Consider the following 21,552-nt stretch of genomic DNA (forward strand, 5'->3'; position numbering starts at 1 on the left):
CATCTGCTCATTCACCCCCACCAGAGTCATGAGTTCTTTCACCTCTTCCTCCACATTATCTTGGTCTTTGAGGCCACATATCCTTACGTGTAAGGCCCGCACACGTCTCTTTTGCTCCTCTTCTAGTGTCAAGTTGATGATGGTTGGTGTGGGGGTAGGGGTTATTTCCTTGCCTTTCCCTTTCTTAATAATCTCGATCCATTTTTCGGCCTTTTATGCTTTTTGTTGGGTCTTTGTGATGACATCTACCCACGAGGTCGTCATTTCTTTTTGTTGCTCCCCACGTTCTGTGATGGCCCGCACTTGTTCCTTAATCGTGCTAAGCTCTTCAATTACTGAGGATTGAAGCTCCCCCTCTTCGAGGATATTTTGCAATCGCACCTCTGCAAGCTCTTTCTTGAGTAGTGCGATTTCCTCATCTTGGGCCTTCACGCGATCCTCGAGTGTATGTATCGTGCTTTCGTGTGATGCCACGCGTGCGTCGAGTATGTTGATAGTACCTAGGAGGTGGCAGTTGATCATGCTGATGGACTCGCTCAACTCTTCTTTGCATTTTTGGATGGCATCCTCCATCGGGTCATCTTTCCCATTCTGCTTCCTCATGGTCGGAAGGCTGCCACAAGAGGGGGAGAGGGATATAGGAGTGAAGGGAGAGGCACTCGGCTATTCTCTCTCTCTCTCTCTCTCTCTCTCTCTCTCTACGCGCATGAATTTTTTTTTCTTCTCTCTCTCTCTCTCTCTACGCTCGGAAAGTTTCTCTCTCTAGGCTCTACCCTCTTTCTCTCTCTACGCGCTAGGGTAGGGCAGGGACAGTGCACGAGCAGGGGGGTTTTGGCCGGGGGGGGGGGGGGGGGGGGGGGGGGGGGGGGGGGGGGGGGGGGGGGGGGGGGGGGGGGGGGGGGGAGAGAGAGAGAGTGCGCGAGCAAAGGGCGGGGGTGAAGGGGGCAGCGCGGGAGCACAGGATGGGGCCAGCAGGGGGGGGGGGGGGATGCAGTAGGGACGACGGGGGCAAGGCAGCGGGGGGGGGGGGGGGGGGGGGGGGGGAGGGCTTACTCGTGCTGCAGAGGGCTGCCATGACTTCGCGCTTCGAGCTGCCGTGGCCTGCACTGCAAAGGGCCGCTATTGGGGGGGGGAGAGAGAGAGAGAGAGAGAGAGAGAGAGAGAGAGAGAGAGAGAGAGAGAGAGAGAGAGAGAGAGAGAGAGAGAGAGAGAGAGAGAGAGAGAGAGAGAGAGAGAGAGATGAAATGAAATGATATATTAACGTCTTCAAAAGGCCAAAATGACCTATGAGACCATTAGATACAAAGTGGTGAATCTAATACAATGTCTGAAGTACAAGTACAAAAAGTATTGAAAGTAAAAATGAAAACTGAAATGAAGTGTGAAATGTGAGATGTGAAAATGTAGAATAGGCCCTCAATGACAATCTGGGTGTCATGCTAGAATGCCTCTGATCCTCTGCTGGAGTCTCCGTCGATGTAGTGTGCTCCCGTGTCTCGGTCGTGGTCGTCTCGATCTCCCGAGCTCAATCGCCCTATCAATGAGGGTGCCTCTGGTATGAATGCGGGAACAACCCTGTGCTGGTGGTTGGTCTCTTGGCTCCCTCGATCCAAAGAAATCTGTGATCCAAGTATGATCCCGCCCCTCCTGCGCGTAGAATGTAATCTGATATCTCGTCGATGTAGAGACCAAATAGAGTCGGGGAGAGGGGACATCCTTGCTTCACACCAATAGTGCTAGCAATGGAATCCGATAGTCCACCTGGGCAGCGCACTCTACTAGAGACCTGTGCGTATAAAGAATGAATGGCCCATATTATCTCAGATGGTATCTGTAGCTCTTGAAGGCGCTCGAAGAGTCTCTCTCTAGGGATAGTGTCAAAGGCCTTGCGGAAATCCACAAAGAAGCAGTAGAGTCTCCTCTTTCGTGCTTTCGCTCCATCGATCAGGCAGCGAAGCACGAAAATGTGGTCGATAGTCGAGAAAGTGCGTCGAAAGCCTGCCTGTCGTGACGCTCGTATCCCTGATGAATTTGGATGCGTGCTAAGCTCTGCCTCAAGAACAGCCCCATATAGTTTGGCCAGTGTGTGGCCAATCATGATAGTCCTGTAGTTCCCTGGATCCAGGGTGTCGCCAGACTTGTGGATAGGCACGATGGTGTGCATAGTCCACTCCTCTGGTAGTCCCTCAACCAAGGCACGGTTGAAGAGACGTGCTATCAAGGGGGAAAGAGTGTCTGCTGCATATATCAAGTGCTCACTCTGTAGTCCAGTGTGATCTGCTGATCGGCCATGCTGAAGGCGTCGGATGGCCCTCTCCACCATGCTAGATGTGAAGAAAGTCGAGGTGGTAGGTCAAGGATCAGATGGCTCTGGGATCAGTGGCTGCCCAGGTATATGGTACAAGCGCTCGGCATAATCATGCCAAATCTGGGGGTCCTCTAGGGGGGTGGTGGGGCGTGGCTCTCTCAGAATCCTCCATGTTGTGGCGCAGTCTGTACTCATAAGAAGGTGGTATAGCTCAAGCTCCTGTGCCTCCTGGAAGGCCCGCCGTTTACGGCGTGTGATGGCCTTCATCTGTCGTGTAAGGATTCTAGTAGCTAATCCTTAATTAAGTACTTAAACCCATGATTAAGACTTAAGAAACTGAAACTGAACTTATAACAAGACTTAGAAGACTGTGTGTTTGATTGATTGAAAGTGTGATACAAGGGTTCCTTTTATAGGAATTGAATAGTCATTAGTGAAGAGGCATGTCTCTTTGTGGAGAGACATGACTTTAGGCGAAAAGACACATCCTTTCGGCGAAGAGCTGCAACCATTGGGTGAAGAGTCGCATCCGTATGGTGAAGGGGTGTGACCAGTCGTCGAAGGAGTGTGGCTTTTGGCGAAGAGGTATGTCTTTTGGGCGAAGGGAGAGGCACGCGAAGGGAGAGGCCATGACTTCGAGCTGCCGTGGCTTCGCGCTGCACGGGGCCGCCATTGGGGGAGGGGGGGGGGAGAGAGAGTGCGCGAGCAAAGGGCGGGGGTGAAGGGGGCATCGCGGGAGCACAAGATGGGGCCAGCGGGGGGGGGGATGCAGTAGGGGCGACGGGAGCAGGGCAGCGCGGGGGGGGTGGGGGGGGGGGGGGGGGGAGGGCTTACTCGTGCTGCAGAGGGCTGCCATGACTTCGTGCTTCGAGCTGCCGTGGCTTCGTGCTGCACAGGGCCGCTATTGAGAGAGAGAGAGAGAGAGAGAGAGAGAGAGAGAGAGAGAGAGAGAGAGAGAGAGAGAGAGAGAGAGGAAATGAAATGATATATTAACGTCTTCAAAAGGCCAAAATGACCTATGAGACCATAAGATACAAAGTGGTGAATCTAATACAATGTCTGAAGTACAAGTACAAAAGTACTGAATGTAAAAAATAAAAATTGAAAATGAAGTGTGAAATGTGAAATGTGAAAATGTAGAATAGGCTCTCAGTGACACTCTGGGTGTCGTGCTAGAATGCCTCTGATCCTCTGCTAGAGTCTTCGTGGATGGAGTGTGCTCCTGTGTCTCGGTCATGGTCGTCTCGATCTCCCAAGCTCAGTCGCCCTGTCAATGAGGGTGCCTCTGGTATGAATGTGGGTACAACCCTGTGTTGGTGGTTGGTCTCCTGGTTCCCTCAATCCAAAGAAGTCTGAGATCTGTCTCTGTGACTGTCATACTCCACGTCTCCTTAGCAGACTATCTCTGTGTCGATGTAGCTCAAGTAGATATAAGCCAAGGCATCTCTGATACTGATACCTCATGACTCTATCTAGGGGTCCAAAACCCTCCTTGAATAAGCAATGGAAGCGCCCTCGTATCTCATAATACACAGTGCAGTGGCATATGTAGTGTAGCTCTGTCTCTATCACATAGTTGGCATATCCTAGACTCTGGTGGTATCCCTCTGAATCTACCCGTCTCATCTCCAGCTGGTGTGAGGATGTGCGAATCTGACCAATAGCACATCGCAGGCCATGAGACAAATGAGTGTCCATGTAGCTCGGACGAATCACAAACCCAACGCCCGAAAGTTGGAGAAGATGCTCTTTGTAGAAAGCCATCTTCGTGCCCAACTCCTGCATCGGCTCTACCCATGTCCTCCTGGTGTCCAATTGTATAAGATCCTGACGAATGAGTCTAGTGATCTCCGTCCGTGTGATTGGCAGGGAGGGTGCATCCAGGGAATACTGAAAAGGAGGCAATCTATCCATGCTGAAACCATGCCTCTGAAACCATGAGGTCATCTGCGCATACCAACATGATGCGTCTCCCTGCATTGCTAACTGTCTAGAAGACTCAAGAGCCAATCTAGTATATTTGCCTTTATGTGTATCCCATAGACTGTGCATAAAGGACGCTGATCTGGTAAGAGCCTCAATCTCTATAGGTGGGGCGGCTACCTCCGCTCGAATAATTGCATGTGGTACGGAGGCCTTGGCTCTAATCATCTGGGATATCAAAAGTACCAAGGGTCTCTCCATGCTCCTCCAACTGTCATGATTCACAGATGGTCCCCAAACCTGGACCCCATAAAGCATAGCTGAAGCAACCAAAGTATCAAAGAGCCATAGCTTTGTTCGTGGTTCTTGAAACTGAACCTGCGAACACATCCTCTCTAGCCCTCCCAATGCCGCATAGGCTCTGGACAGTCTAGTCTTTGCTGCTCTCCTCAGAGTAAACCTCGGTCCCGTGAATACCACCCCCAGATATGTATATTCATCTGTGTACTCCACAGTGTCCTGACCATATACGAGTGTAGGTGCCGATCTCTTGACCCACTGTGTGTGGTGTTAAACACCATAACCTTGGTTTTACCAAGGTTCACAGACAATCCACTATCCTCTGCAAAGGTGTGCAATGCATCCAACTGTCTCTGCATGCCCTCTGGTGATTCTGATATCAACAGAATATCATCAGCATATAATAATAAAGGGATCCATGTCCCTGCTAGCTGAGCGCCTCTGTCGCTCTCTCTGTCAATGTAGTAGGAGACCTCATCTACATACATACCAAAAAGTGTAGGGGACAAAGGACACCTCTTTTTCACTCCAATAGTGGAATGAACAATGTCGGAAATCCCCTCAAGAGTGCGTACTTGGCCAGTCACTGAGCCGTATAAAGCCATGATCCCCCATATGATCTCTGTGGGTACTCCCAACTTGAGTAGCCTGCGCATCAATCTGGCCCTCGGCACTGTGTCAAATGTTTTGCGGAAGTCCACAAAGCAACAATACATCCGTCTCCCATGTGCCCGACCTCCTCAATAATGGCTCTGAATGTAAGAATATGGTCCAAAGTGGAGAAACCCCTCTTGAATCCAGCCTGTCCTGCTACTCGTATGCCCTCATTTTCGGCCCATTTACTTAGTTGTTGTTCAAGAATGGATGCATACAACCGTGCCAATGTGTGCCCTATCATAATAGTTCGGTAGTTCCCTGGCACCGTGGGGTCCTCTGCTTTGAAGAGAGGTACAATAGTAGATAATCTCCAAGACTCGGGTAGTCCCTCACACATGACACGGTTAAACAACCGTGCAAGAACCTTTGACAGTAAATCTCTAGCATGTAGCAAGTGCTTTGCCACCAAACCATCATGATCATATGCTCTCCTAGTCCTCATCCTGTCAATGGCGTTCTTCATCATCTCAGTGGTAAAGAAGGTACTAGTGGCTGGACATGGCTCTAGAGGGTCTGCTAATGGTGGTTGCCCAGGTACTATATATAATGATGCTGCATACTGACCCCAACTCTCGGGAGAAGTAATCACTGGAGGAGGTGAGTGCTCATGGAAGAGACGCCAGGCCTCACCTGAATCTCGACTCAAAAAGAGCTGATACAAATCACGTTCCATCTGGGCTAAAAAGGCCCGCTTCTTACTTCGCACTAAACGCCGAAGGGCAATCCAAGACTGTCTATATGTAATGACTCCAAGTATAAGCTCGCTCTGAATCTGAACTTTTATCTCTCTGCACTCCTCATCATACCAACTATTCTGAGGCATGTTCCCAGAACGTCTTCTCTGATCTGGTTGAGTGTGTGGGTATGCCTTTGCTGCTGCCCCATGCAAGATCTCCGTCAATAGAGTGATGATCTCCTCCACGGTATATACAGGCTCGGCTACCCACATGTGCCTGTAAATCTCCTCCACATAAACTGAGTCCGTCTCTGGTGTAAAAGTATACCGTGTGTGTGCAATCCTCCGTGGTGTCTGAGAGGCACTATACTGGAAAGAGACTGAAAAAGTCAGGAGAGCATGGTCTGCTGCTACTCCAACAGGTCTAGGTCCCACACTGAGATCCTGAATACTAGGTGAAGCTCGGTGAAGTCATGACATAGTCCACTGTACTGGCCCCATGTCTGCGTGGAAAGCATGTGAATCCCCCAGACGAAGGAAAAATTTCTAGACCATTAAGTATGGCCAAACCATGCGTAGTCGTCATCTCCATGAGATATCTCCCGTACTCTGTGTGCTCTCTATCCTGTGAGTGTCTGTCCAGCCCCATCTCCGATATATCCATCTCTCTAAGCATCTCCTCCGAGGTATCATAAAATATCGTTTGGGAGTTGGCCGTCTTGGCATTAAAGTCTCCCAAGAGAATGATATCTCCATCTCTAGGGAACTCCCATATGTCATCATCAAGTATAGAGAAAGGGGATTGCCCTCTAGGTGAGGTATAGACTGATGTGCTAGGGGGAAAGTAACATATAGCAATGTATAAGAATCTGCCCGTCTCAGCTCTCAGTCTCACCCACATGTATCTCGCTTGGTCATCTCTCCGAACAATCTGTAATAGCGGTTGCAACTCCTCCCTGAATAAGACTGCTACCCCTCTTGAGCCTCGACTCCCATGCTGGGATCTAGTGTCTGGCTGACAAGTTGTCTCCCATGAATAACCAATCACACTTGGCATCAACTGTCCAGATCTCTGATGTGTCTCTGTGTAAAAGACAATGTCTCTATCTCTGAAGCTATCCTCAAAGGCAAACCACTACTTTTCCTCCTCTATAAAAGGCAATTTTTCCCTTCTCCCTTGCTGCCTTGATCTCTGGCATCAACTCTTGCATATGTGCTATTTGTGCTAAAGTAAAGTCATTCCCCATTAATATCCCAGTTTTCTTAAGTGCTGGTCTCTTCTTCAGGAATTCCTTCCTTGTTTCCAAAGTCGGGAAACGCAAAATAAGTGCTCTCTTTGACGTTTCCCTTCTCATCCACTCCCTTCTTTCCTACTCTCCAAGCACCTGTGGGCATAGGTTCCGGGATGCCCATGCGTTGCAAGAGTTCCTTCACTTCTTCTACATTTTTGGTGTCTTCGATACCAGTAATACGCACATGGAGGGCTCTATTTCTCCTCTTCTGTTCCTCCTCAATGGTCATATTGATGATGGTAGAATTTTGTGCGGCTTCTGGCATCCGGGCCTTCCCTTTCTTTGCACCTTCAATCCATTTTTTCTGCTTCGTCAACCTTCTCCTGTGTTTTAAAAAGGCGCTCCGCCCATGAGGAAGCCTCTTTCGAGTTTTGTTCTTCCCCTTCGCGCAGAGTTTTCACCTGCTCTTTAATTTCTTCGAGCTCCTTTAACATCGAGGGTTGATTTCCCCCTCCATTTTGGGCATAATTTTGCAAGCTGCAAGTTCCCCTTTAATGTAAGGATTCGAGTTGCTAATCCTTAATTAAGTACTTAAACTCATGATTAAGACTTAAGAAACCTTAACTGAACTTAGAACAAGACTTAGAAGACTCTGTGTTTGATTGATTGAAAGTGTGATACAAGGGTTCCTTTTATAGGAATTGAATAGTCATTAGTGAAGAGGCATGTCTCTTTGTGAAGAGACATGACTTTAGGCGAAAAGACACATCCTTTCGGCGAAGAGCTGCAACCATTGGGTGAAGAGTCGCATTCGTATGGTGAAGGGGTGTGAGCAGTTGTTGAAGGAGTGTGGCTTTTGGCGAAGAGGTATGTCTTTTGGGCGAAGGGGTGTGACCATTCGAGAACAGGAGTCCTTCTGGGTTAGTCACACTTCGCATCTACATCTGTAATGAATCAAGAAGAGTGTAACAAGTCACAATCGTGACATTCCCTCCCATTTACATTAAAAGCCCGTGTTTAGATGAACGTCTTCCGCTTTTCAAAGAATTCTTGAAGGAGGTTTGGGTACTGCTGCATATCTTTATCCGTCTTTCAAGTTGAGTCTGACTCATCATGATCCATCCACTTGATAAGAAATTCTGTTGTGATCTTTCGTCTTGTTTCTTTTTGTCTTACATCAAGAATCTTTTTTGGAACAAGAATTATGTGTTCATCTTCAATTTCTGGCACATAAGAAGATAAGTCTGGAATTGGCGAATCTCCTTGTATGTATTGTTTGAGCCAAGAAATGTGGAAAGTTGGATGAAGTTTTCCCCATGAGAGTGGAAGTTCCAACTTGTAACTGACAACTGAGTACTTCTTGATTATTTTGAAAGGTCCATAGAAGCGAGGGCGCAACTTTGGAAAGACCGATTTCACAGTTTTGTAGCGATGAGGTGCTACATATAATAAAACCAAATCTCCCTCTTGGAAATCTGCATGTCGTCTATGCTTATTGGCTTGTTTCTGGTACTTTTGTTGGATATGAACGAACTTGTCACGTACTTGAATAAGTACATCTTGCATTTCTTGAACCAACTGATCTGCTAGAGCTACTTTGTGTTGAAGAATAAAGTTTGTCGGTATAAGAGGAGTATGCCCATAAGCTGCTTGGAATGGAGTCATGCCAGTTACTGAATGGATAGAGTTATTGTATGCGAACTCTACTAGTGGCAAAGACTCTTCCCATGATCCCAATCGAATTTGTATGTAATGTCGAAGCATTTCTTCCAAAATTTGATTCACTCTTTCTGTCTGCCCATCAGTTTGAGGATGGTATGCTGAGCTGAATAACAAATTTGTACGAAGGGATTTGAAAAGGGATGTCCAAAAATGCCCTGTGAATTTTGGATCTCTGTCTGAAACAATAGACTTTGGTAATCCATGTAATCTGAAAATGTGTTGCACAAACAATTGCGCAACGTCCGGTGCCGAGGCAGCTTTCTTGCAAGGAATAAAATGTGCCATCTTTGAAAACCGATCCACCACTACGAGAATCTGTGCATTGCTTTTTTGAGAACGAGGCAATGTAGTGATAAAATCCATGCTGACACTTTCCCATCTTTCTTGAGGTACGGGCAAAGGATGAAGTAACCCTTGAGGGAGTTGTCGAGAGGCCTTCATTGTTTGACAGGAATGACAAGCTTTGACAAACTTGATAACATCTTGCTGCATTTGTGGCCAAAAATATGTTGCAGATAACAATCTGTATGTCTTGTTGATGCCTGGATGAGCAGCAAAAGGGACTTCATGATGTTCTTGGATCAAAATTTTCCGCAATGGTGTATTGTGTGGAACACAAATGCGATCAATGTAATACAGCAAGTCATTGACAATGGTGTAAGCTGTAAACATATTCATCTCTGCAGGAGTCGGAGTAGAGGATTTAAGGGCTTGAAATGCATCCCCAAAATCTCGATTTGTCAAATACTCATGCTTGAAACAAGCAGGTATCTCTATCTGCACACCGGAAATGGCGAAGTTGATGGCTCGAGGAAGACGGCTTAAGGCATCTGCAACTGCATTTGCAAGGCCTGGCACGTATTGAATAATCATATGAAAATTTGCCAAGAACTGAACCCATCGTCCTTGACGAGGATTCATCACCGGTTGAGTAAAAATGTATGTCAATGATTGATGATCTGTCTGCACCACGGAATCTGCGCCAAGAAGATAACGTTTCCAAGTGCGGTAAGCATGAACAATGGCTAAAAATTCCTTGTCATAAACTGGGTATCTCATTTGTATGGCTGAAAATTTGCGGCTCTCAAAAGCAATGACACGCTCATTCTGCATAAGAACACCTCTAGAAGCACGATCTGACGCATCGGTCATGACCTGAAAAGGTTGAGTAGGATCTGCAATAGCCAAAACTGGAGTTGTCGTCAAGGCATGTTTAAGGGCTTTGAACGACTGTTCTGCTTCTTCAGTCCATTGAAGTTTATCCTGCTTGGTAAGTTCAGTCAAAGGAGCTGCAATGTCGGAGAATTTGTGGACCTTGGTATGATAAAAGTTTGCAAGTCCCAAAAAGGAGCACACATATGAGATGGTGAGCGGTAAAGGCCAATCCACTATGACCTGTATTTTCTTGGGATCGACTGCAACGCCATTGGCAGAAATAATGTGACCAAGGTATTCCACCTGATTCTTGAAGAAATCACTTTTCTTCTTATTGATGTATAGCACATTGGTTCGCAAAACTTGGAAGACAAGCTTCAAATGTTCCTTGTGATCAGCCATCGTTCGACTGAAAACTAAAATGTCATCCAAATACACGATCACGAACTTGTCCAAGTATGGTCCGAATATTTCGTTCATCAGCGTCATGAAAGAGGCGGGGCATTGGTTAACCCGAATGGTAATACCAGAAATTCATAGTGACCATACTTTGTGCGAAAAGCTGTCTTGTACTCATCACCAATACAAATGCGAATTTGGTGATACTCTGATTTTAGATCAATTTTGGAGTAGATCTTTGCTCCCAGTAACTGATCAAATAACTCGTCAATGCGAGGTAGGGGGAACTTGTTTTCGATCGTCAACTTATTCAAAGCACGATAGTCCATGCAAAGATGCATAGATCCATCCTTCTTTTTGACCAATAGAACAGGAGCTCCAAAGGGACTTTTGCTTGGGCGAATATGACTCTTATCCAACAAATCTTCTAGCTGCCGGTGTATCTCTTGAGACTCTGAGTATGAAACTCGATAAGGGGCTCGAATTGGTGGAGGTTGGCCGGGGATCAAATCAATGGGATGATCCACGGGACGCCGAGGAGGCAAAGTTGTTGGTAGCTCATCGGGAAACAAGTCCAAATGTGGTTGAAAGAAGGGTTGTTGCAAATAGGCAATATTTGAGGAGGATTTAACTTCTGCTTCTTCTGCACCGGGTTTAACATCTCTTAACATGATTAAGGCAGTAGCACAATCACATTTTTGAACCAGCCGTTTGACTTGTAAAGCAGATACCAATATAATGGGTTTGGCACTGAAAAGACCACGAAGCTCTATTTCCTGTTGCTTGTGAAAGAGCCGAATTGAGTGATCTCTGAAACTGATTATTGGATCATACTGAAATAACCAAGATTGGCCAAGGATCAAGTCGTAATGTGACAAGGGCATAACTGAAAAACCAAGCTGATCTTGGTAATCCTGTATCTGAAAATCCAGCTTTTCAATCCTTTTGTTGCACTCGAGGAAGGAACCATCAGCAAGTTCTACTTGGTAAGCTGCCTCACTAGGTTGAGTTTGAAGGCGCAATTTAGTAATCAAAGATGTGTTGACGAAATTAGTAGAACACCCACTGTCCACAAGAACGTTGATTGGCTGCTTGCCAACAAAGCCAAGGAGGCTGAGAATCTGATTCGAAAGATCCACTGGAGTAGTAATGTGATTCCGAGCATTCATCATTAAGGCACTTACAACCTTGGAAACTCGAACACAACGTGCTGCCTGTTTGTATGGGGCAGGAGGTTGGTTGTGGATAGGTTCTGCAATTGTGGTCTCCATGTGAGAATTCTGGCGAGGATTTGAAGGATTTGGCTTCTTGGGGCATTCATACCATCTGTGATCTCCATGACAAATTGTACATAATGTTGGAGTTGGAGGTTGAAGGAGCTGATGAAGAGGATTGCTGTCTAGAGGACGTATTCGGCCGAAAATTACGACGACCATTCCTTCTATGATTGGGACGATGGTTTCGTCGATTCTAATTACCGAAGAGGAGGCTCTGGAAGTGGCTGCTTGTCCAGAAGATTGGGGTCGGAAAGAAGTTTGTCCAACAGAGTATTGTCTCGAAGAGTGAGCTCCTGAGAAAGAACGCTGATTTTGACCACCTTGTCCTTGGTAATTACGTTGTGAAGAGCTTGCAGAATTGGAAACTCGATCACCAGGAAGGAAACTTCTGAGTGGACGCCGATTGTCACCAAGACGCTCAACATAAGCGATTGCAGCATTCAGTGTGGCAGGGTTAAATTTATGGACATCATCTCGCAGGGAAGGCTCAAGTCCGTCAACAAAACTGTGGAGTTTGTCGGAAGGACTGAGTGTCTCTATCTCAAGAGTTAATTTCTGAAACTCTGAGATGTACGCGGCCAAGGAGCCAGTTTGGCTCAAGCGGCGGAGAGAAGACCAAACGTGGAAATCGGCATTTGCAGGCTCAAAAGCCTTGCAAAGAACGCGCCGGAATTTGTCCCAAGTAGCGGTGATTTTTCCATCTTTGATGCGGCGACGCCACCAAAGGAATGCAGTATCCTTTAGTAGAGAGCTAGCCAAAGCAACTTTCTTGCTTTCAATGAGATCAGTATTTGAAAAGTAGACCTCCATTTTGAAAAGCCAATGGTCCAGCACGCGCTTATCGCGACGACCGTTGTATGGCTTGCATCTATCTTCTTTTTTTGTGTTGTGTTTATTATCTTAAAAAGATATTTCAATTCAGGATTGTCTACCTCTGGTTTTGGAGCGTCGACTTGCTTAGGAACTGACTCTGCTACCGAAGAAACTGAACGGGTAGCTGGCTGCGTCCTCGAAGAAGAAAAGGCCTGCAGGACATCCAAACGTGCGGTCATCGATGCAAGACCGGTGGAGAGGGCCTCCTGGAGGATGGACATTTGTTCTTTGAGGATGGCTATCGGATTGTCTGGTGCAGCACTGCCTGGCTTGACATTCTGACGGCTCAGAGGGAATATCTCGGAGAAGCTGGAGAGGTGTGGTTGCCGTAAAAAGGTGAAGCTGCTGCTGATGCTGCGTCCCACTCCTCTAAGAAATCTGGTCCAAGATCCGAATCCTCGATATCTTCCACCTCGTCGATAGGAGGTGTGTCGTCTGGCGTCAAAGGCGTGTAGTCCGGAAGCTGTAACTCGTTGTGAACCCGAACTAAAGGGTGTTGGGAAAGGATGTCGTTTACTGAATCTACGCGACACTCCGTCAGAGAATAGGCCAAGTGGGGGTACCGGCTCAGTATGTGCTCGTAGTGTGGCAAATGAAGAGGCTCGCATGTAACGATGATATGCCACACCACCCAGCCCTGTGATTGAGCGCGAGGCATGCCGATGAGTGACATAAACCAGGTAATTTTGGGGCAACACTGCTGGCTGTAAAGCAGGTATAGGAGCAGGCTCGGGTGCCGGAATGAAGTCGGGAACCTGTCTTTCCTTTGGAACTGGAAGTGGAGACGGGGAATCCGAAATAAGAATGACTTCCGGTTCGAATGCAGGTTCCACTTCGGGTACGGGTTCTGCTTCGGGGGTATCTGGTATAATTATCACTTCGGGAGTCGGAGAAGGATTTTCTGGCAATATTTCTTCGGGTACCTTGTCTATGTACGAGAGAAAATTGACGGGAACGTCGAAGGCATCGTCGTCCATGACTCTGAAAAAGCCCGCGTGCGCGTCTGTTGATGGCCAGAATTGGTGGCGCTGGAAGTTAGCAGAAGAGGGTGCGCTGAATTTCTCTCATGATGGCGCTGTTTGGCCATTGCGCTGGCTGCCGCTAGCCTCTTGGTATTTTTTTTTGTTTAATTTTTCCACAAAGGGTTGCCCAAGGGTGCCCACTTAAAATTAAGTTGGGCGGCCGGCCAAAATCTTTTAAAGTAAAAGGGTGGCCTTGGTTAAAAAAAATCCAGCGCTGGCTTTTTTTATGTGAAACGCTGCTCTGCTGGCTTTTTAAAACGCACGCTGCTGCCTCTTGGAAAAACAGCCAGCGCTGCCATGTTTGGGCTGCCGTGAGAGCGAGTTGCCGGGTGAAGGGGCGGCCTGGATGCATGGGCTCGCGGCTGATGCGCAAGGGAGATCCACGCGAAGCGTCACCTACTATTGGAGAGACTTACTCTTGAAGTGCAACTGGGATGCCGCAACACCCATGCTTTCTGCCATCTTCTGCTTAGCTTTATGTATGTGTTTGAGAAAAAAAATTACCTCATGGCCATCTTTCTTCGGCTTCCATACAACTCCGGGAAGGGGGAGAGTAGCGGTGAGGGTGAGAGGCTCACAACCTTCGGGTCCCGGGAAAAATTTCCTCTGATACCACTGTAAGGATTCTAGTCACTAATCCTTAATTAAGTACTTAAACTCATGATTAAGACTTAAGAAACTGAAATTGAACTTAGAACAAGACTTAGAAGACTCTGTGTTTGATTGATTGAAAGTGTGATACAAGGGTTCCTTTTATAGGAATTGAATAGTCGTCAGTGAAGAGGCATGTCTCTTTGTGAAGAGACATGACTTTAGGCGAAAAGACACTTCCTTTCGGCGAAGAGCTGCAACCATTGGGTGAAGAGTCGCATCCGTATGGTGAAGGGGTGTGACCAGTCGTCGAAGGAGTGTGGCTTTTGGCGAAGAGGTATGTTTTTTGGGCGAAGGGGTGTGACCATTCGAGAACAGGAGTCCTCCTGGGTTAGTCACACTTCGCATGTGCATCTGTAATGAATCAAGAAGAGTGTAACAAGTCACAATTGTGACATGTCGTCTGACCTCGCTCTCAGTAATCTCCTCTAAGGCTCGTGGAGCCCGTAGCTGTCTGTATAGATCTCTGCACTCCCCGTCGTTCCAGCAATTCTGGGGCATCGTCCCAGAAGGGGGGGGGGGGGGTCGGCCACTGTGGGTAGTGTGTGGAAAGCAGCTGAGGGCTGAGGTGTGTAGAACTGCTGAGAGCTGGCTAGTGAGTGTAGAGAGTGGTGTGTGTGGGTCGAGAGTGTAGATCCCCTCATATACATGTGATGAGTAAACGTGGGCTAGCTCATGTGTGAAGTGTATAGTGGTGTATGGTGTGGATGTAGGTGGTGTATGTGAGATTGGTGAGCCAGTGAGAGAGAGGGCGAGATATGCGTGGTCAGCCCCAATAGGCAATGGTGGGATGGTGAAGGATGTGAGTAGGTGGGTTGTCTCTCTGAAGCCAATGATGTAGTCCACTGTAGTACCTCCGCTGGCTACTGATGGCGGTATACAAGTCAGGCCGCCGGATGATGGCCATTGCGCCATCCCGTTATAGATAACGAGACGGTGCTGTGATCCCAAGCGAAGTAGGTGCCTCCCATATGGTGTGGGTGTGGTGGTATCACTAGAGATCCTCTCTGCCCCTGTGTCCTCCATAGTCGTCGAAGTCGTAAATATCACACTGTCTCCTCTGTGTCCTGGCATTGAAATCCCCCGTGAGGAAGACTTCACCCAGTCTAGAGTACTCCATGATCTCGTCCCTAAGACATGCATATGGTGAGTGTGTATCATCCTCCTCCTCTCCTCCGTGTGTGTGTACCTCCTCTGTCTCCCCTCCACCTGTCTGTGCAAACCTTGTGCTTCTAGGTGCAAAGTAGCATACGGCGATGTAGAGGATGTGCTCCTCAGATAGCTCAATCCGTATCCACATGTAGTGTGCCTCTGGATCGCGTGCTACTATCTGTATCCTGCTATGAAGTGAGTGGCGGTAGAGGACTGCTACTCTGCCAGATCCTCTAGAAGTGTTGTGCCGTGTACACTTCCTGTGTGTAGACTCCCATTGGTAATCCTGTACTCGGGGTAGGCCTCTCTATGAACTCTCGTGTGTCTCTGTGAGGAGAATGATGTCTCTACCATGCATCACCTCTTCCAGTCTCCCTGGATGTGTCCACAAAGAGCCATTGCAGTTCCAAACTGCCATGTGTATCTCCTCGTATAGTGTCTCATAGGCCGCGAATCCCTATGTTACGGCTTTGCCATCAATGATGACGCGACCGTCGCGATAGGAGGCCCGTTTTCCTTCTTTGCGCGCTTGTTGTATCCGAGGCATGCATGCTCTTCTATGCTCTACTTGCATCCTTGTGAGGTCATCATCTAGGTAGATGGGGGGCCCCGTGAGACCTCGTGAAATTACCCTCTTTCGAATGAAAAGGGTCCGTGCTTCCTCCGATGAAAATTGGAGGATAAGAGGCATTGTCTTGATGGTCTTTGCCGGCTCGCCAAGCTTTGGTGAAGGGGGTTGATTCCTCTATTTTGTATCCAAGAGTGGTACATAAAAGTCTTGCCATCTTTCTCGGGGGTGGAGTCCTTCACTTCTTCAATGCCGGTGACTCGTATGTTGAGGCGACGGGCATGGCGCATTTTTTCCTCTTCGAAGGTGGTGTGTACAAGGAGAGCTTATTCCTTGTGTGCATCCTCTTTTGCTTCTTTCTTGATGTTCTTCTTGACCACTTCTACCCATCCCTCTTTCGTTGCTTCGAGAGTGTCTTCCAAGCGTTCGGTGAGGGCTTTAGTGAGCTCCTCTTTAATGGCCTCTTTGGTTTCATTATTGATTTCCCCTTCTTCGGGGGTGAGGGAAGCGATGGAGGCCTTGAGGATGGCCATTTGTTCTTGCATTTCCTCCTCCTCCTTTTTCCATTCCTCTTGGGTTCCTTTCCACTTGTTGGTCTCCTTCTTGTGCTCTTGTTCTTTAGTCTCTTTCTCCTTGGTCCATTCTTCTTTTCCTTATGCAAGGCTTCCACCTCTTTCTCAAGCTTGGAGAGGCGGTTGATGATAGTGTTGATGGTGGAGTCCACCAACTTCTTGTTCTCTTTGATTGCGGTGTGGAGTTTGTCGTCCATCTTGGCCATTTCTTCTTTGGTCACTCCTTTCGCCATGTCGGGCCCGTCTCGGTGTAGGTTTGCACAAAGCACCTGTTCTGTACTTCTGAAAAAGTTGCAAGAATTGCAAAATCTCTGTGAAAAATTGCAGAAATTGTATTTTTGAAAACTTCTTTCTCACAGAATTCCTGTGTGTAATTCCTGTGTGTATGGCTGGACCTGCATTCATGGAAAAGGGCCTGCGTGTAGGACCTGTCCAAGCTTGGTGTGAGCAGTCAAAAATGCAGCAGGTACTAAAAAGTGAGCCCGCTGCTGACCAGGTAGGGGCCTGGGGAGGGTGGCGCTGGCGCAAGCTGGGGGGGGGGGGAGTGGCGCGAGCCTGTGAGAGAGAGAGAGAGAGAGAGAGAGAGAGAGAGAGAGAGAGAGAGAGAGAGAGAGAGAGAGAGAGAGAGAGAGAGAAGAAGAAGAAGAAGAAGAAGAGAGAGAGAGATGGCATCTGTACATGCGAGAAGAGGGTGTTGAGAGAGAGAGAGAGAGAGAGAGAGAGAGAGAGAGAGAGAGAGAGAGAGAGATAAATGAAATGATATATTAACGTCTACAAAAGGCCAAAATGACCTATGAGACCAACTGATTACAATGATGAGTCTAGTACCAAGTCTGGGTACAAACAAAGAAGACTACAAACAAAGAAACTGATAGGAGTGCTACCGACTCCTATGGCTGGCTGGTAGGCTGATCAATGGTATCATGCCATAAAGGTACAAAGTGGGGATAAGTGTCACCATGATACAATATAGCAGTAGCATGAAGCCCATCCTGATCGACACTCTGGGTGTCGTGCTAGAATCCTGTGGATCCTCTGCCGCAATCTCCGTCGGTGCTGCGTGGCTCCCCCCCTCAGTCACGGTCGTCTCGATCTCCCTAACTCTATAGCTCGATCAATGAGCGTACCGCTGGTGTGTGTATGGGTGGGAACCAAGCTCTGTGATGGTGGTGTCCCCTCTGCCTCTGTGGTACTCAGGCTGAAGAAATCTGAGATGTGTCTCTGGGATTGTCTCTGTCTTTGCCCACTCAATAGAGCGTCTATGTCTCTGTATCTCAAGTAGGAATAATCCGAGACATCTTTGATCCTGATATGTCATGACTCTATCTAACGAGTCAAAACCATCTCTGAATAAACAATGAAAGGGTCCCCGTATCTCATAGTAGATTGTGCAGCGACATATGTAGTGAAACTCTGTCTCTGGCTCTGGCTCTGCATGGCATAACTGACATATCCTACTGTCTGCTGGTATGCCTCTGAATCTACCTGTCTCAATCCCAAGCTGGTGTGAAGATGTGCGAATCTGGCCTATAGCACATCGTAACCCATGAGATAGATGTGTGTCCATGTAACTGGGCCGTGTGACAAATCTGTCTTTCGTGAGTTGGAGAAGATGCTCTCTATAGAAAACCCTGTTCGTACCCAACTCCCGTGATGGCTCTATCCATGTCCTCTTGCTATCAAGCTGGATAAGATCGTGCCGAATGAGTCTAGTAGTCTCCATCCGTGTAAGAGCCAAAGATGATGCATCAAGAGAATACTGGAAAGGGGGCAGCCTGTCCATGCTGAAACCATGCCTCTGAAACCATGAGCTCATCTGTGCATACCAACATGATGTATCTCCCTGTAATGCCAGCTGTCTAGATGACTCGAGAGCAAGCCTGGTATACCTGTCCCTGGTGGTGTCCCATAAGCTGTGTACAAATGATACTCATCTGGTGAGAGCCTCACCCTCCATAGGTGGGGCAGCCAGCTCCGCTCGTATGATGGCATGTGGGACTGAGGCCTTGGCTCTAATCAGCCTAGAAATCATAGATATCAATGGTCTCTCCATATTACTCCATCCAGCATTGTCAACAGACGGTCCCCAAACCTGAACTCCGTAGTGCATAACTGAAGCGACCAAAGTGTCGAAAAGCCAGAGCTTTGTTCGAGGTTCCTGGAATTGAACCTGCGAACAAATCCTCTCTAAACCGCCTAGGGCTGCATAGGCACGAGTCAATCTAGTGTCTACTGCCACTTTCAGTGTGAACCTCGGTCCACTAAAGACCACCCCAAGATATGTGTATGCATCAGTGTACTCCATATTGTCTTGCCCATATGTGAAAGTAGGTGCTGATCTCCTAACCCACTGTGCCGTGGTGTTAAATACCATGAACCAAGGTTGACAGACAATCCACTATCCTCTGCAAAACTATGCAATGCGTCCAAATGTCTCTGCATACCCTCTGGTGAGTTTGATATCAACACAATATCGTCCGCATATAATAAAAGAGGGATCCATGTCCCCGCAAGCTGAGCACCTCTATCTCCTCCTGTGTCAATATAATGAGAGAGAGAGAGAGAGAGAGAGAGAGAGAGAGAGAGAGAGAGAGAGAGAGAGAGAGAGAGAGAGAGATGAAATGTTATATTAACGTCTTCAAAAGGCCAAAATGACCTATGAGACCAAAAAGTTACAATTGGTGAATCTGATACCATGTATGAGTATGAAAATTACGAGTTACAAAGAACCAAATCTAAAACACTAAGGAGAAAGGAAAAGAGGGGGGGGGGGGGGGGGGGGGGGGGTTGTGGGTTCATATGAAATCTCTCATCGGTAGCTGTCGGGTCTCATCGACCTCCTCCATGGTCAGTACTCTGGTTGGGCGTCTTGCATGTCGAGCTAGAGGGATGTGTATCTTTTGTTGGAGCCTTCGTCGGTAGCGGGAGACCCCCCGAGGTCGTGGACGTCTGGATCTGCCAAGCTCCGTGGCTCTATCAAGCAGTGTACCTCTAGTATGAGTAGGCTCTGAGATCTACTGTAATGACTGCCCCGTTGGCTCTTCTCTGGCTGGTGTAAAGAAATCTGTGATTCGTCTCTGAGATTGTCTTTTCTTTGATGTCCTTAGCAAGCTCTCCTAAGTCTGCGCAGCTCTAGCAGGAACAATTCGAGACACCTCTGATCCTTGTATCTCATGACTCTAGAAAAAGAAAAAGATCCGAACCCTTCTCTGAACAAGTAGTGGAAGCGGCCGCGTATCTCATAGTATGCCGGGCAGTGACATGTGTAGTGCAATTCTGTCTTCGGCTCTAAGTTACATAGGTGACGTATCCTAGCTCCTGTCGGCACCCCTCGAAAACAGCCAGTCTCGATTTGGAGCTGATGTGAGGATGTGCGTATCTGTCCAATAGCGCATCGTATCCCATGAGATAAGTGTGTCCATGTATGCAGGCCTAGTCACAAAGCCGTCCTCCGTGAGTTGGAGAAGATGCTCTCTGTAGAAGGCCATCTTCATGCCCAACTCCTGTGTCAGTTGTATCCATGTGCTCCTGGTATTTAGCTGAATCAGATCCTGACATATGAGTCTGGTGATCTCTCTCTCCTGGCCATACATAAATGTGGGTGCCGACCTTCAGACCCACTGTGGTGTGGTGTTGAACACCATAACCTTGGTTTTCCCCAGATTGACAGACAATCCACTGTCACGAGCAAATGTATGCAGAGCATCCAAATGACGCTGCATCCCCTTTGGAGAGTCAGAAATCCGCACAATATCATCAGCATATAGTAACAGCGGAATCCATGTCCCTGCGAGCTGAGCCCCGTGTCCCCCTGACGCTCTACATAGTCCAAAAACTCATCCACATACATCCGAAAAAGAGTTGGTGATAGGGGGCATCCCTGCTTTACTCCAATAGTGGAGAGGACCATGTCAGACATTCCCTCAGTGGTGCGTACCCGCCCCATCACTGTCCTGTATAGAGCCAGAATCCCCCAAATCAGCTCTGTAGGCACACCCATGTCCTGTAATCTGCGTATAAGTCTGGCTCTCGGCATTGTGTCGAAGGCTTTCGGAAATCCGCAAAGCTACAATAGATCCTCTTGCCATGGTGTCTACCCTCCTCCATAGTAGCTTTGAGTGTCAGAATCTGGTTAAGAGTGGAGAAACCTCACCTGAAACCTGCTTCCCCTGGTGCTCTTATGCCCTCTCGCTCTGCCCATCTACTCAGCTCCTGTTCAAGAATGGATGCATACAGCCTAGCTAGTGTGTGACCAACCATGATAGTGCGATAATTCCGAGGAATCATGGGATCTCCTGACTTGAAAAAAGGCACAATCGTGGACATACTGCAAGTCTCGGGGAAGCCTTCATACATGGCTCTATTAAACATCATAGCCAGGAGCTCTGCAAGCATATCTCTGGCATGGATTAAGTGCTCTGCTACCAGACCATCATGATCATGTGCTCTCCTTGTCAATAGCTTTCCTTACCCTCTCGGCAGTAAAGAAAGAACATGTCTCCGGGCATGTCTCTAGTGGGTCCGGCAGAGGTGGTTTTCCTGGTGCTGTGTAGAGAGATGTGGCATATTCCCCCCATGTCTCGGTGGAGGTGACCGCTGGTGGTGGTGAATGTTCGTGGAATAGCCTCCATGCTTTGCCTCAGTCGCGACTTATAAATAGGTGATACAGATCTTGCTCTAGCTGGGATAAATAAGCCCTTTTCTTTCGTCGCACTAGGCGGCAAAAGATAGTCCGTGACTGTCTCTGTGTGGTAATACCCATGAGCTTCCCTCTGTAACTTGATTCTCATCTCTCTACGCTCCTCATCATACCAACTGTTCTGGGGCATTTTTCTAGATCGTCTCTGTGTAGGGTGGTTGTGGGGGTATGCTTCTGATGCTGCATCATGGAACGTCTCTGTCAGTATCTGAGTGAGTTCATCTAGTGGCCGTTTTGGTTGCTGGGTGCATAGCTTCCTGTATATCTCATCCATATACTCAGAGTCCGTCTCCCTCATGAAGGTATACCGGATGTGTGTAGGGACCTCTCCTAATGGAGCTGTGCTGAACTGAAACGTCAAGGTGA

At 47.8% G+C, this 21,552-nt stretch overlaps 1 protein-coding gene and 1 pseudogene across 2 annotated transcripts in view; one reads left to right on the forward strand and one right to left on the reverse strand.

The window, feature by feature from the left end:
• Positions 1–21,552, forward strand: part of LOC147443491 (uncharacterized) — a 172,506-nt gene that overhangs the window by 125,987 nt on the left and 24,967 nt on the right. The window lies entirely within an intron of this gene.
• LOC147443493 (uncharacterized) lies at positions 12,740–16,940 on the reverse strand (annotated as a pseudogene).

The sequence above is a fragment of the Adiantum capillus-veneris genome, chromosome 13 (genome assembly GCF_014529385.1).
Source record: "Adiantum capillus-veneris isolate H3 chromosome 13, ASM1452938v2, whole genome shotgun sequence".
NCBI classification, from domain to species: Eukaryota; Viridiplantae; Streptophyta; class Polypodiopsida; order Polypodiales; family Pteridaceae; genus Adiantum; species Adiantum capillus-veneris.